The sequence below is a fragment of the Ambystoma mexicanum genome, chromosome 2q (assembly GCF_040938575.1).
Source record: "Ambystoma mexicanum isolate Mex_15411 chromosome 2q, UKY_AmexF1_1, whole genome shotgun sequence".
NCBI classification, from domain to species: domain Eukaryota; kingdom Metazoa; phylum Chordata; class Amphibia; order Caudata; family Ambystomatidae; genus Ambystoma; species Ambystoma mexicanum.
The window spans coordinates 222723794-222740780 of NC_090924.1; positions in this window are offsets into that span (position 1 = coordinate 222723794).

The following is a 16987-nucleotide window of genomic DNA, read 5'->3' on the forward strand; positions in this document are numbered from 1 at the left end:
CCCACTACTTTCTTCAGTTGTTTCTGGACTGCTTCTGGGAGCCCCTGTACTAGTATATGATAGAATATTGCTGGTGTTTTGTCCCATTGTTCTCTAGTTTCCATACGCCACTTCTCTTGAATTTCCTGGATATAATCAACAGGATCTTCATTCTCACGCATCTTGCGCAAGGTAATTGCTTCTATGTCTGATGTGTCTGGATACTGTACCCTCAGTGCCTGCCATAATGCATGTCTGCAGTTTGCGAATGGTGCCCCATCGTGAGAAGTGTTTGTTATTGTTATCCCGGGGAAGCCTGCTCTCTTCCAGATGTCATCCGCAGCATCCCCTAATATTGATATGAGAAGGCCCTTTACATCTCCCACTGCCAATTTCTGTCCTGCGGTGTGTTTTTCCATTTCATATATCCATTTACCCGCACCTCCACTTAATGATGGGAGTCTGCACTTTATATTTTCCTTGTCTGCATGCTTCCAAGGGACGTATTGTGGTCTAACCCCTCCCCTCTCTAGAAGAGGCATTAAGTTGTGTCCCGTTTTACCCCCTGGGTACAACAAAATCAAGTCCTCACACCCCTCCTCTTCTTCCGTCTCTTCTACATCGTCAGCTTCGTCCATATTTCTCCTGGTCTTTACTCTTTCTCCTCCACCACTTCCCCTTCTTTCATCATTTCCTTTATTTATTGTGGGCGTGTGTATTCGTTCTCCCTGCCTGCGTCCAGGGAGGTCTCTAAGCCTTCCTGCATAGGGTGTCAGTTCGCTTTTGAAGGGCGCGAGTTTAGATGGGCATGTTGCACGTAATGAGCGTGAGGTGGTGGAGCATGTATGACGGGACGCTGGCGGCGTGGCTTCACGTGTCTGCCTTTCCGCTATTCCATGCTCCTCCTCCCCACTTCTCTGTAGTTCTTCCTTTCTCCTGCAGATCCATGGTGAGTCTTTATTTGTCCGGGTGGTGTATAGTTTATCTAGGCTTTCCCTTTCACTATTTCTTCCTTCCTTCTCCATTCCTTCTTCTTCCTCACTACAAAAGTCATTCATAAATGGCAACCCCCAAACCGTCTTTTTCCCCCCAATCGTTACTGTTCTTAAGTCTATTAGGTCCGTTCCTCCCTTTTCTTCTTTACTAATCGCTCCCCTTTGTGCCGATGTTGTCGCTACTTCTGTGCCTCTATATACATTCCTCCTTACTTCATTCTCCCCCCTCCTATCTTCTCTTTCCCCTTCATTTCTCTCAGCTATTTCTCTACCAATTTCCTCTCTTTTCTTTTTTAATTCTTCCATTACTTCACAACTCATTTTTTCCAATATCTTTTCATCTTCTTTCTTCCTTTCCCATCTCTCCCTCTCCCTTTCTATTATACGCTCTATCATCCTCTCTTCTTCGTATTTCCTTGTCGTTTCTGACAGTAGTCTCTTCTTCCATATTGCCATTTCTTTTTCTTTCTCCTCTTCCTCTTTTTTCCTGTCGCGCAGTGCTGCTCTTGATACCCTTTCTGCTGCTGCCTTTAACCTTTCGGCTTCTCTCCTTTGCTCCTCAGTTCGTTCTCTCATTTTTCCCAACTCATTCTTACCTTCTTTCCTTTCCCGTGCTCTCTCTCTTTCCCCCCTCTCGAGCTGCTTGATCAGTGCATTCTGCTCATCCCTTAATTCTGCTAATCGTTCTTCCAAAGTCTCTTCCTTTCGTCTTAACAGCTCTTCCCCCTTTCCTTTCCCCTCTTCCCCTTCCATTTCACTCTCCCTGGTATTATCCTCGTCTATTTTCCTTACCAGCTCCTTCTCTTCTCCTGTTAATGAACCTCGTAATTTTAATAGTATCTGCGCAGCTACCCACTCATCATTTCCTACGTCTGTAGTCTGCTCTTCTTCAGTCCTCACCTCCCCTGCTAGCATCTTCCTATGAGCTGATCCCGTTGTACTAGTCCACTCCCTTCCCGGGTGGCCACCTGTAGCTGTATATGGAGGCGGGCTGTATGCCGGGTTCGAGTACCCCTCAGCCGCCCTTAATTGTTCTCTTGCTATTTCTCCTAGTTCTCTTAAAGGATACAACCCCCCTCCCTCTGTTTTCACTACCTTCGCTAGAGGTATATCGTCGCTCTGTTCCTTTTTTATTTCATTTTCGGTTGAGTTGTCACTCTTTTCTCCTCCCTCTTGTCCGTTCCCCATGTTCTGTTTGCCTTCGCTCTCCTTTTCCCCATTCTCTCCCTCCTCCTTAATCTCCTTATCTCCCGTTGTTTCCCCTACAATGAACATTCCGTTTGGTCCTGGTCGGGACCCTTGGAACATCCTCCATAAGTTGAACACCTCCACGTGGTGCGTCAACTTCTTCCCCTTGTATGTATTGTGCAGATGGTTTAATAGTGAGTGTTGGGTATATGGATCGAAGCTACCATTAGGCGGCCATGGTGTCGTCATTTTGTTGTCCGTCCCCTCTGTCCATTCTATGCTGTACTTGATCAATTTCTCCCTATGGGGTGATAGTGTTTTACATATGTGTTGCAGCGGGGTAGTGAGGGTGTTCCCCCACCCCCCCGACCCTTTCCCGTATGACATAGCAGTGCTCCACTTGTTACCCTTCCCCTATTTGGTAGCGGTTATCTCACTAGTGGTTTACAATATACAGCCTTATATCTTTACCTGGCCCCGTAAGTTTGGGGACTTGCGATAGTCCGCTAAGGAAAAATTAGTAAAATATAGTATTTACATTTGTATATTCTTTTCTTTCGTTTATTCCTTTATACAACACCCTTACGACCCCCTGCGGCTGAGGCGCACGTAGCCCCCTGCGGCTGCGTGCCCCTTGTGATGATCTTATCCTCCCTCTTCTACACTTGCCGTGGCCGGCGTTCTCCGTGCGCAGCCACGTCCCCCTTTTCGCCTTCCCCGATCAACTCATTACCGTGTACCTCCGTTTCCACGCCCTTAACACAGCTCTCCTCCCCACCACTCAAAAATAAAGATGCCTGGTTCTCGAGATGTCCTATGAAAGCCCTGCTGGTAACGTCACCGATCTCTTCGAACTACTGGTAAGTTCTTCATATATTCTTTAAGTCCAAAATACACTTGCAATCTACCCCCGTTAACCCCACAGCTGTCTTCCTGTCACTCCTGGAACAAGGTAATCAATAATATAATCGGACTGCGCACGCTGCGTCGCCTCGCGTGTGATACGCCCCTCGACAGGAGGGCTTAACCAGCCAATTATCTTCCGTATTGGGCAACTAGCTAGCTACCGCCTACAGGGAAACGTCATCTATCTATCGAGTTTCCTGCTCGATCAATAGGGATCTTCATCTACTCATTGATCAATAATTGCCAAATCGTAGGAAACCACGCACACACACACACCCTTACACATGGTCGCGACTTAGGCCAATCAGTGTCTATGAGCGGCCGCACGTGATGTTTTCGTGCTCCGCCCCCTTCTCTCCCGTAACGTAGCGGACTGCTCTCGCACTCGTCCGGCTACCATTCATTTCATTGCCAACACTAAATTATCAAACCTTCGCCGCGCACCTGTGCAATACCTCCCGTATTCAATTCCTCCCCCCTCCCTCACAATTCACAATTTCACATTGCTTGTTGGGCGTGGCATACTCACCAAGTTCTCTTGATGCTGGGCCGCTCGACTGCGTGCACCCCTCCAAGCGGCTCGCCACCTCCCTTCGTCTGGACTACGTCTGGACACTCGCCAACCGCGGGCGGGATACTTCTCAACCGGCTCCCGAAGGCCAATATCCGGATTGCGCTGTCCGGTCTTCTCGCAGTTCCGCGATGGTCCTGTAGTCCTCAAAAGGGGGCAGCGGCAGAGGAGGCCGCGCCGCCGGGCCTCCTCGCAACGGGAGTACTTGGAAAAATAAAAATAAAAGCGGACCTTAAACAGATCTCAGCAGTGCCTCCATCTTGTCGGGGGGAAATTCTCCTGGGGTCGGCTGGGCCGTCCGCGGACCTCCGGGCAGGGAGGCCCCAACTCCTCCCGTATATCCCAAAAGAGATAGAGTATGAGACACACGCAAGAAGCAAGGTGAATATGCTGTTTATTAAACAAAACGGCAGGGATGGGTCAAGAATCGTACGCGTCCGTCCTGACACTCTCTCAACATCGTGGGGCTCGCAGGCCCTTTTTACCTTAGTATGACGCGCTACTTGCGTCACCTGAGAAAGTTAGCAAAAAACCTATCGCCACTCTGGATTGGTTCCCCGAGTGGTAGGGTTAGTATAGCATACGTATAGAGAACGTTGTTATTGGTTAAGGGTCAGTCAGGTGGTATACTTGGGTTGTCCCTTTAGTTTGATACATAAAAATTGTTACATGAAGGCCCCTGAGGATTGGTCAATGTTAATGGCGTCAGTGATAAGAGCCCCATGTTCTGATTGGTTAACCGCGAGCCCCCCAGTCAGGGACCATCGCTGTTCCCAGCTCGCGGTGCACCTGTCACTTGCAACAATGTTTCACTATGGGTATGTGCAGACAATGTGAGGATTTATTCATAAGCAGGAAGGCCGACTACTCCCACCGCCGCAGATGTCCATTGAGTCGCTTAATTGTATCTGCCTGTGTCTTGAGACGGGGGATCCAGGCGCCTTCTTCCTCCTGGGCTTGGCACCTTATCAAGTTCGGCTTGGTCACGTGAGGTGGGGACCGTGGTTGAGGCAGAATTCTGCACAATTAATATTGCATTTCTCACTGTGTGCCTGGCTTATCTTGCAGGTGCGACCTTGGCGTCGGCTTGCGGAATGAGGGTTTGCAACGTTGTGCCCTTGACTGTCTGCTTTCGCTGGGCTCATTCTGCAGGGTCAGCAACCGAACTCTTGCTCATTCAATGTTCATGGAAGCTTTTGCTTGCGGCCTACTTGGGCCTGGTGCATAGGTGGGACCGTTTAATACACAGGTTCTTTAGGTTATGGTATCATATCGCTTCATCCCCGGTATCGTGTCTTCGTTATATTTCTCATTATGTTACATTGGTTTAGAAGAAGCGTGAGCAAGCCTTTTTAGATGAGTTCATTATGCGTCTTGCGTTTCTGCATTTGAAAAGCCTATGTGGAAAATAATAAAGTTGCACGTCCGTGGGTGTGTCCGTCGCCTACGTCATAGCACTGAGTATGTTCTTCGTGTGGATTTGTGTGGGAGTGTCCGGTGTGTATGTTTGCACGGGTGTGCTGACCGTTGGCTAGGTCGTCATGGCATCTCTAACGATGTGTTGATTTGGTGCTGGATGGTTTAGTCGAGTCCATCCATGCCGCAGGTGTCGGCATGTGCAGGGCAGGCTGGTGGGCAGGCGGGTGGGCACGCGAGTGGGCACTTCCGTATGTTCTTGTACCAGGGTATTTGGTCGTCTGGGAGATGGGCAAACTCCTCTCGTGGCGGGTGTCTGGGCTGTGATCCTCTAGGCCAGGGTTGAGAGGGGATTGGTGGGAGCCTTTTGTTCACTTTTCCCACTTCAGAACACTGTCAACAAAATAGCTCAATAGAAATCTTTTTATCTTGAAAGCGATGGGTTAAATCCTTGAGCACACATGGCAACAATCCCTTCAGTGAATTGGTAAAACCTGCGGCAGAATTAACAGAAGAGGTGGTTAAGAGTCTGCACCAGGCGTATTAATGAAGCCACAATTCAATTGAGCAATATGTTGAATATTTCTTGCAAAATTGCAATTCCCAGCCATTTGAAACACACATAATGCCACCAGGTATCGCTGCAAGTCATGCGATCATTCTTCAAATCCAAAGCAAAGAATGTGTGAGGTAATGTTGAAAACAATCCAATCTCTTCACTCCCCTTCACACTTGCACTTCTAATATTATCCTTTCTAACTTTCGGATCGCAGGCCCTGGCAGGAGGTCTTGCAAACAACCAACAAATTGAATGACTTTAATATGTCAGTTGAACCATGTCCAGTGGCATGCCCTAAGAATCTCTTCCCAACATTTGTTGCAAAAGCAAATGAAGTCCTAAAAGCATAGATCCCACACCTATGATCCCACCTGCATGGAACCCTCCGTAAATACCCCCCCCCCAAAAAAAATCAGTCTGTACCAAGATCTTAACCAATGCAAACCAGTCCAAACCTCCTCTACCAATGCAAAATCTTGGAGAATAAAAGTGACAAGCGAAATTCCGGACCAGAGGGGAAAACACAACCTCTTTCACAAATGCCAGTCAGATTACATGCCGATGAGATGAAGAAAAATAACAGTAGCAAACATACACAAAGAACTTCTCAAGTCAAGCCTGAAATCTAGAAATCTGCTCTTATCTTCCCATCCCTGTCAGAAGCCCCTAACACTCAGGGTCCTACAATCCTGACTCCCAGACTAAAAGACTGGAGTATTAGGATCTGCTAAAGAAAATGATTGAATCCTTCCTTTGTAACTGCTCGCAGATGATTAGACTAGATACCACAGAAGCCACCTTGGTAAATGTGCTACATGGAGTCCACAGGAAGCTTCTTTGGCCTTGTATACATGAGCTCACTGACCAACTAAAAAAGATCCAGGGACTGCAGTTCTGGATGTGCATACATGGCACACAAATCCACATTTGGTTAGAGAAGGGTCGGTGAAATAGACCAACTGTTCCACTGCCTGAATCCTATCTTTTTCTGGATGAGGGAAAATGTCGTCTTCCTCAATGGGTCCAAATCGGAAATGCTTGTGGCATGTGAACCAGGCAGTAGCTCAATTTCTCTCAAACGTCCAGCTTCTTCACCAACACTGAAAGTGATACATTTAGAATGTATTTTAGATTCAGACGTCATCTTAGTACCAGAGACTAATTCAGTTAACAAATGACAAACCTCCAGCTACTCAAAAATATTCTACCCCACCTTGAAACAAATCAGCAGATGGAGCTAAGCAGATATTTGGTAATGGATAAGCTTGACTATTGAAATGTCGATACATTCCAGACATCCAAAGAAACTGACAGAAAACTTAGAACGAGCAGTGTTAGGAAAGATTTCGTAATTGTAGGGAATTTTCCTTACATGTGGCAACCCCTAAACTTTTTGCTATTGTTTTTAACCTTGTTCTTGACTTTGCCAGAGCAGTACAGCCTTCTGCCGCACTTCTCTGGGCTTTCGCTCCTTTCTTACGGGGAAACTGACATGCCCTTAAGACAGTCAGTACCGGGGAACGTGGTTTCCCGTAGTTTCTTTTATCGTGTCGCCGCTTTAGTGCAACACGACACAAGAGGGCACTGTAAGCTAAGTTACAGCTCTCTTGGGTCTCTAGCCTTCGACAGGCCCTAGATACTCTTTTAGGATGGTATTTGATCGGTGCAAGTCATTCAGGGACTCGAATGGTGGCAGCGATCGTATTGTTTATTTTGAGCTCCTTTTGGCGTTCTGAGCACGTTTTTGCACTGAACCCAAAATGGTGGCCTGGCTCCCAAAATGGCCAGGCCGCGAGGCTCCTTTGTCTTGTCCACTGACCGTCTTGCTCCCTTCACCTTCCCCAGGTCCGGCGACCCGGGGCCTTCCTTATTTGGGCATGTACTTTAAACGTGGTTGCTTTCGCGGGCTTCTACATGTCGTTTGTGTGCCTCCAGGGTGTGGGCTGGGATGTCTGGTCCCAATACACATCCTGGGTGCCAGAGAGTCTAGGGTGGTGTGAATGCCTGGGACCACCGTGGTCCGTGATTGGTCCACGTATGGTATGTGTGTTGATGTGCGGATCTCCCATTGGCTCCCCTCCGTTTTGGCGCGAAGGGAACCGTGGATAAGAGGGGGCTGGAAACACCACTACCATGTCGATCTCCTGAGTTCTCACGAACGAAGGAATACAGGAGCCAAGTATCCTGCAACTACGAGGCTGGACCGAGGAATCGCTGGTAACCCGCTGAAGGAATCCTCCTTTGCACTGCTGTCGTCCGGAGAGCCCCTGTCCTCCTTTGATCGAACCAGAAGGCCTGTACTGGTGCTTCGACCTTTGGAATAGCAGGAACAGCTATTCCCGGCATCTTCAACCATCTCCTGCCAAGTAAGCCTTCGGAAGCGTCTCTGGGCCATCCAGTTGACTGACCAGCTTACCAAGGAGTTTGGCTCTGCAACCGCCGCCAGGTTGTGTTGTATTGCGAGTCCTTGTCCCTCTCCCACGCTTCGTACGCTTGGCGTCCCCAGGTCTGAAGGGAGGAGGGTTCATTTGGCTCGAATACACACGGCCGCTCCGTTGTCCTGTGCGGCAACAAAACTGTGCCGGTTTCGTCGATTGGGACGTCTTTTTGCTCTACACGACTACAAAGCGTTCCCTGCTCTTCTGAACCTGCCAGCTGCTGAAACTATCGTGGAGAAGCCTGGGTCTGCTTGCTTCGGGGACCGGTGAGTAGTATATCTAGGATCTGGTCGCCCTCCTGCAGTATCCCATTGCTTTTCCCTGCTGTGTAAAAACAGCACCCTTTTGCCGCGCTCGCGCTCTGCTTCTGCCCGCTGTGGAGGCTGCGCTTGAGTTGCGGAACCTGTTCTTCTTCTGCTGTGCACTAACCCGAACTGCCTGACTTCCTCCGAAGAGCTTCCCCTTTTGCCCGTTGGCACCGGCGTGGCAGGTACTTTGAGCACAAGGCTCCACTCTTCGCAGGGCTCGGACTTCCATCTAGTTAGGTGCCTCTGAAGGCGAACTGAGTCTAAAGCATTATCGCACTGCCTGTTTTCCTTCCCTGGCAGGTGGACTACATATTTCGTGCTTTAAACGCTTGCGACTGTGTATTTGTATATATATTGTGTTGATATGGTATGTGTTGGTTTAATATTGTGATATTGTGATTTTCTCGCTACGGTCATTGTTTTAAAGGCCTTAAAATAAATGTGTATCTATTTTTGATATAACAACTGTTTGGAGTAGTTTGTCAGCGCTCTTGCTTTGTGTGCTCACTGCGGGCTTTCAGTCACCCTCACCCCTCTTGAGACCTAGTCTTGACCGCCGCGATCGCTACCTTGATTGGTCTGGCTTGTCCAGAGGTTACCCTGTTCCAAGTAATTAGGTTGGCCTTCTGAACTTCTGCGCCACCAGGACAGAGTTCAGAAATCCGTCTTAACAAATTGGTGGCAGCGGTGGGATACGACTGAAGGTATCCAGTGTTGCGCTCGAACTAAGGCATTTCAGGTTATTCCAAACAGTACACATAGTGAATTGTTATAGTATAACTTTAAAAAGGCCATAGTCCTATCAAACAGTATGGAAACAAGTACGTTGTTAACTTTAAATGCTTCCAAGTCAGAAACATTGAAAAAGATGTGTGCGGAGAGAGGTGTTTCCTCTCAAGGCACGAAATTGGAAATGATCCAAAGAATCGTGGCGTGGCAAGAAGCGCAGCTTGACGCTATTACTTCTGAGGACAGTGCGGAAGGTGGTGGGGCTGCTCTCACTGGTAGAACCGACGGTTCTGCCGCCGCACTGTTCCACCGCGACCACGAGGACAGGGAGGACGAGCTGTCTAATGTTTCCTCTGCCAGTGCTGATGGGGAGGCTATGCTTGAATTCAAGAAGCAAGAGCTGCGGTTTAGGCAGCAGGAGCTTGAATTCAGCATAGCCAAACTAAAAATCGAACAGGCAGAAAAACAAAAAGACAGGGATCACCAGTTGGAACTGGCCAAGCTTCAGGTTGCAAATGGATCCAAGGGTCCTGGACATGGGTCTGGGGCCTCCTCTCATCCACGGTTTCCGAAAGATCTGCTCCGTGTGTATGAAGAGAGGAATGACATTATGGACTGGCTGAATGCGTTTGAGTATGCATGCGAGGTCCAGGAAGTTGACAATGCTGATAAGATTGCGTGGTTGCTCAGTAGACTGCCCCATTCTGGCTGTAGTGCCATTATGGAAATGTCGAAGGCTGAGCGGGCTGATTTCGCAATGTTAAAGCAGACTCTCATTTTAAAGTTTGGGAAGACTCCGGCCCAATATTTAAAGCGTTTTCGAGAGTATAAGAAAAAGGAAGGTGGTACTTGGGTATCTTATGTCGCTGAATCTTTGAGAAACTTAACTGGCTGGGTCGAAGTCTATAAGGTTTCTACCTTCGACGGCATGATAAATCTTGTCATGCTGGAACACATTTTTGCTTCTTCTTCCCCGGAGCTTAAGCAGCATTTGGCCGATTCGAAGGAGATAGATCCTAAGAAGCTGGCCATTGCAGCAGACTTATGGGTGTCACATCGAGTGTCCCATAAGGACAAAACTCATCCTGGTAAGCAGGAGGAGGGGAAAAATTCCAAAGATATGGAGGGTGGGGAATCTGCTAAATCTTCTTCCCAAAAGGGCCACAAAAAGAAAAACAAGGGTAAGACACAAGAGAACTCACAGGGTAGTGGAGGTGCGCCTCCGAAACAGAACTCTGGTTACAATAAGCCTCCCTACGTAAACAGACCCACTGGGGCTTGTTTTTCTTGTGGAGCAACTGACCATGTGAAGGGGGTTCCCCGTTGTAAGGTTAGACCTTTGGGGGTCCACTCCGCTAATCTGGCCTTCTCCTCCTACGAGGAAGAAGAGATTACAGGAGCATCCTTCTCCTCGGACTCATTTCCCAGCGGAATAGAGGCCGAGGTAGTTTTAGTGTCCCTGGGTTCCTGGGAGCCTAAAGTCGCAGAGGCGTATGCTAGGATTCCGGATAATACCAAGCACTACTTTAAAGACAGTGTGCTGATCAATGGAGTGGATACTCCAGCTCTTAGGGATAGTGGGTGCAGTCGAACTGTAGTGGATTCTACCTTGGTAGACTCAGAGGAAGTTGCCAGAGCTACTCTGATGCCCACTAAGTTGGCTGACGGCCCCCTCCGTATGTTTCCCGTGATCCCTGTTAATCTAACTTTAAATGGTACAGCAGTCAGGATTCCAGTGAGCATTCAGAGAAACGTCCCGGGAAAGGTCTTATTAGGTAATGATCTCAGAGCTTTAGGGCTCGTAGGAGACACTGCCGAACGACCCTACACACGGTCTCAAGCACGGGCAGCATTGGCCAAGTCCAATACGCCGCCCCAGCCGAAGGGGCAACCCAAGGCGAAAGGAGTCTACAAGTCAAGACGGGGGAAAGAGAATATTCCCCCGAGCTCGCCTACCACTGCGGTGGAGGAAGTTGGTCAATCGCCCGAGCCTGACGAGGAGGTGGCGATGCCTGAAGTATTCGACCCCAACGATCATCCTGAACTAAAAGACTTGTTAGTTGAAGGAGGTCCTGATAGGGACGAATTCAGTAAAGGCCAACGTGAGTGCCCATCTCTGGAAGGCCTAAGGAGACAGGCCTGCTCCCAGCTTGAGGGTGAACCTCCTGGGAAGCATAGGATTTATTGGGAAGGTGGACTCCTGTATAGTGAGCCCACAGAGTCTACAGAAGGAGACCATAGGAGGTTGGTGGTTCCCCTTGCTGTTAGACCCTTCCTCCTGCAGTTGGCGCATGAAGTTCCCCTTGCTGGTCACCTTGGTATGAAGAGGACCAAGCAAAGGTTATCCATGCACTTCTACTGGCCCAAGATGGGGGTGCAAGTAGAAAGTCACTGCAGGAGTTGCGCCTCCTGCCAGTTGTCTGGTAAGGTTGGCGCGACAATCCAAGCTCCGTTGGTACCGCTCCCAGTTGTGGGGGTACCATTTGAAAGGGTAGGGATCGACATCGTCGGTCCCCTTGACCCGCAAACATCCTCGGGCAATAGGTTTATCCTGGTGCTGGTCGACCATGCAACCAGGTATCCTGAGGCCATCCCATTGAAAACTGTAACTGCCAAGTCAGTTGCAAAAGCTTTACTCGGCATATTTACTAGGGTTGGCTTCCCTAAAGAAGTTGTGTCAGATCGTGGCAGCAACTTTATGTCGAAGTATATGCAGGCTATGTGGAAAGAATGTGGGGTCACCTACAAGTTCTCTTCTGCATACCACCCCCAGACCAATGGTCTGGTGGAACGTTTCAACAGAACGTTAAAGAGCATGATTGGGGCTCTGGAGGAGCCCCAGAGAAGAAAATGGGATCTTCTTTTACCATGCTTGCTGTTTGCCTACCGAGAGGTACCACAGGAGGGTGTTGGCTTCAGCCCCTTCGAACTTCTGTTCGGTCATCCCGTACGGGGACCCTTAGCCATTGTCAAGGAGGGATGGGAGATGCCCACACCCCCTGTTACTACCAATGTAGTTGACTATGTGCTAGGGCTCAGAAAACGGATGGTACTTCTGATGGGCTTGGCTAGTGATAAGTTGAAGGCAGGGCAAGCGCTGGTGAAACATTGGTACGACCAGAAAGCTTCCCTCATCAACTTTACACCTGGTCAGCAAGTCCTGATCATGAATCCAATAAGGCCTCGCGCTTTACAGGACAAATGGTCAGGCCCTTACACAGTGGTGGAGCCCCTGGGTGAGGTGAACTATTTAGTGGACCTTGGAAGGCCTGGACAGGCTCCAAAAGTGTTCCACGTAAATAGGCTGAAGGCTTTCGTCCCAAGAGTCGAAATCGCAGCACTGCTACTGGCGTCAGACGTTGAGGAAGAGGAGTCAGAACCTCTCCCCGACCTGTTCCACAGCGGTCCTTCAGATAGCTCCATTGAGGGTGTCCGAGTGGCCCCTCACCTGACTTCTGATCAGCAGGCGGAGGTGAAACGTTTGCTTAGGCAGTTTTCCCCCCTGTTTTCACAGTCCCCTGGTTTGACACCTTGGTGCAAACATAACATTGACACAGGAGACAGTGTACCTACCAAAAGTAGGGGATACAGGATGTCGGATAAAGTACGGTCTTATATTAAGACCGAGGTCAACAAAATGTTAGACCTTGGGGTGATTGAACCCTCTAGTAGTCCTTGGTCCAGTCCTGTGGTTCTGGTTCCAAAGGCAGGCACTTCTGAATTGAGGTTCTGCGTGGATTACAGGGCTCTGAATGCTGTCACCAAGACAGATGCCCACCCCTTGCCTCGAACAGATGAGCTGGTGGATACTTTGGGTGCCTCCAAGTACCTCAGCACGTTTGACCTTACTGCTGGCTATTGGCAAATAGCTTTAGCAGAACATGCCAAGGAGAAGACAGCATTTTCTACGCCAGACGGCCTTTACCAATTCCGGGTAATGCCGTTCGGGTTGAAGAATGCACCTGCCACTTTCCAGAGGCTTGTGAATCATGTGTTGAATGGGTTGGACGAATTCTGTCTTGCATATCTGGACGATATAGCAGTTTTCAGTGCCACCTGGGAAGACCATGTGAAACACCTCGGGATTGTGCTCCAGGCTCTTCAGAAAGCCCACTTGACCATAAAGGCTAGTAAGTGCCAGATTGGACAAGGCTCAGTGGTTTACCTTGGACATGAAGTAGGTGGAGGGAGGATACAGCCTCTACCCAGTAAAGTACAAGCAGTACAAGACTGGCCTACCCCCACTACGCAAACCCAAGTGAGAGCCTTTTTAGGACTCACGGGGTATTATCGCAATTTTGTGGCAGACTATGGTACCATAGCTGCTCCTCTGACTGCCCTCACAACTCCGAAGAAACCCAAGAAGGTAACTTGGACTGACGAGTGTGAGAAGGCCTTCAATGGCTTAAAAGACTCCTTGTGCCAGGCCCCTGTGATCAGGGCCCCTGATTATCAAAGACCTTTTATCGTGCAGACGGATGCCTCTGACACTGGGATAGGAGCTGTACTATCACAAGTAGATGAGAAGGGTAAGGAACACCCTATCGGTTTTATTAGTCGCCAGCTTAAGGACAGAGAGCTCAGGTGGTCCACGGTAGAGAAAGAATGTTTCTCTGTTGTGTGGGCCCTAAGGAAGCTGAGGCCCTACCTCTATGGGACCCACTTCACTGTGCAGACTGACCATAAGCCGTTAAAGTGGCTAATGAACATGAAGGGGGAGAATCCAAAGTTGCTTAGGTGGTCCATAAGTCTTCAAGGCTTCGACTTCACTATTGAGCATAGACCAGGTGTCCAACATAGCAATGCTGATGGGTTGTCCAGAATGTTTAACCGACCTGAACAAGAGACTCATCCAGGGGTGGATTAGTTCCCCCTGTCCATAGTCTGGGAGGGGCGAGTGTTAGGAAAGATTTCGTAATTGTAGGGAATTTTCCTTCCATGTGGCAACCCCTAAACTTTTTGCTATTGTTTTTAACCTTGTTCTTGACTTTGCCAGAGCAGTACAGCCTTCTGCCGCACTTCTCTGGGCTTTCGCTCCTTTCTTACGGGGAAACTGACATGCCCTTAAGACAGTCAGTACCGGGGAACGTGGTTTCCCGTAGTTTCTTTTATCGTGTCGCCGCTTTAGTGCAACACGACACAAGAGGGCACTGTAAGCTAAGTTACAGCTCTCTTGGGTCTCTAGCCTTCGACAGGCCCTAGATACTCTTTTAGGATGGTATTTGATCGGTGCAAGTCATTCAGGGACTCGAATGGTGGCAGCGATCGTATTGTTTATTTTGAGCTCCTTTTGGCGTTCTGAGCACGTTTTTGCACTGAACCCAAAATGGTGGCCTGGCTCCCAAAATGGCCAGGCCGCGAGGCTCCTTTGTCTTGTCCACTGACCGTCTTGCTCCCTTCACCTTCCCCAGGTCCGGCGACCCGGGGCCTTCCTTATTTGGGCATGTACTTTCCCGCGAAACGTGGTTGCTTTCGCGGGCTTCTACATGTCGTTTGTGTGCCTCCAGGGTGTGGGCTGGGATGTCTGGTCCCAATACACATCCTGGGTGCCAGAGAGTCTAGGGTGGTGTGAATGCCTGGGACCACCGTGGTCCGTGATTGGTCCACGTATGGTATGTGTGTTGATGTGCGGATCTCCCATTGGCTCCCCTCCGTTTTGGCGCGAAGGGAACCGTGGATAAGAGGGGGCTGGAAACACCACTACCATGTCGATCTCCTGAGTTCTCACGAACGAAGGAATACAGGAGCCAAGTATCCTGCAACTACGAGGCTGGACCGAGGAATCGCTGGTGACCCGCTGAAGGAATCCTCCTTTGCACTGCTGTCGTCCGGAGAGCCCCTGTCCTCCTTTGATCGAACCAGAAGGCCTGTACTGGTGCTTCGACCTTTGGAATAGCAGGAACAGCTATTCCCGGCATCTTCAACCATCTCCTGCCAAGTAAGCCTTCGGAAGCGTCTCTGGGCCATCCAGTTGACTGACCAGCTTACCAAGGAGTTTGGCTCTGCAACCGCCGCCAGGTTGTGTTGTATTGCGAGTCCTTGTCCCTCTCCCACGCTTCGTACGCTTGGCGTCCCCAGGTCTGAAGGGAGGAGGGTTCATTTGGCTCGAATACACACGGCCGCTCCGTTGTCCTGTGCGGCAACAAAACTGTGCCGGTTTCGTCGATTGGGACGTCTTTTTGCTCTACACGACTACAAAGCGTTCCCTGCTCTTCTGAACCTGCCAGCTGCTGAAACTATCGTGGAGAAGCCTGGGTCTGCTTGCTTCGGGGACCGGTGAGTAGTATATCTAGGATCTGGTCGCCCTCCTGCAGTATCCCATTGCTTTTCCCTGCTGTGTAAAAACAGCACCCTTTTGCCGCGCTCGCGCTCTGCTTCTGCCCGCTGTGGAGGCTGCGCTTGAGTTGCGGAACCTGTTCTTCTTCTGCTGTGCACTAACCCGAACTGCCTGACTTCCTCCGAAGAGCTTCCCCTTTTGCCCGTTGGCACCGGCGTGGCAGGTACTTTGAGCACAAGGCTCCACTCTTCGCAGGGCTCGGACTTCCATCTAGTTAGGTGCCTCTGAAGGCGAACTGAGTCTAAAGCATTATCGCACTGCCTGTTTTCCTTCCCTGGCAGGTGGACTACATATTTCGTGCTTTAAACGCTTGCGACTGTGTATTTGTATATATATTGTGTTGATATGGTATGTGTTGGTTTAATATTGTGATATTGTGATTTTCTCGCTACGGTCATTGTTTTAAAGGCCTTAAAATAAATGTGTATCTATTTTTGATATAACAACTGTTTGGAGTAGTTTGTCAGCGCTCTTGCTTTGTGTGCTCACTGCGGGCTTTCAGTCACCCTCACCCCTCTTGAGACCTAGTCTTGACCGCCGCGATCGCTACCTTGATTGGTCTGGCTTGTCCAGAGGTTACCCTGTTCCAAGTAATTAGGTTGGCCTTCTGAACTTCTGCGCCACCAGGACAGAGTTCAGAAATCCGTCTTAACAAGCAGGCACCAAGAAACATGACCACAATGAAGGAATGCTCACCCATCTCATAACCCATCTCTACCCCTGTTCCGCATCTTATAGTGTTCCATTTTATTCATGTTCTTTACAGGGCATCACTTACATGTTATGCCCTGAACAACAGGAATCAGCCGTGATTGGCACAGCCATCTTGTCCTAATAGACAGCCAGCTATGGCCGAGTTACCGATGAATGCAGGCATGAAACGTATCATAGAAGCATCTAAGCTATCTGAACATCTTTTTATAATCACATGTTGCCATGGAAAAGCAGAAGATATTCTCACCTCCGATGCATATAAACAGAACGTTTCCCAAGCATTCCTTTCTTTCTCAAAGATATCATTTCTTAAAGAAACAAAGAAAGCAGTTTGCACCGCAAATAAATAAAAATGCTTAATAGCGAATAATCTTAAAATAACTCCATTAAAATAAATACATTATAAAAACGAAAGTTGTGGTAGTGCTGCAGATTGATTCCTCGTACCCAGTTTCTATTGGATACTAGAGAATGGTGCAATGGACCATTACAAGCATAGCCAACGATAATCAATTACATAAGCAGAATTTAAAGTCGATCTCATCACATCATCATTAAGTCAGTTATTAAGTTGTGGAACAGTGCCAGACTTAGGAAGATGTTATTTGTCTAACATGTTCTGTGGCAATTCTTCAGCATGTCTTTCTTTCTTTCTTTCTTTCTTTCTTTCTTTCTTTCTTTCTTTCTTTCTTTCTTTCTTTCTTTCTTTCTCCCTTTCTTTTCTTTCTTTCTTTCTTTCTTTCTTTCTTTCTTTCTTTCTTTCTTTCTGGGAATGCTAATCCCTACTACAACTCGCCATTATCTTGTTTATTCACTGCATCTGCACACGTTCTGCATTGTTCCCTAC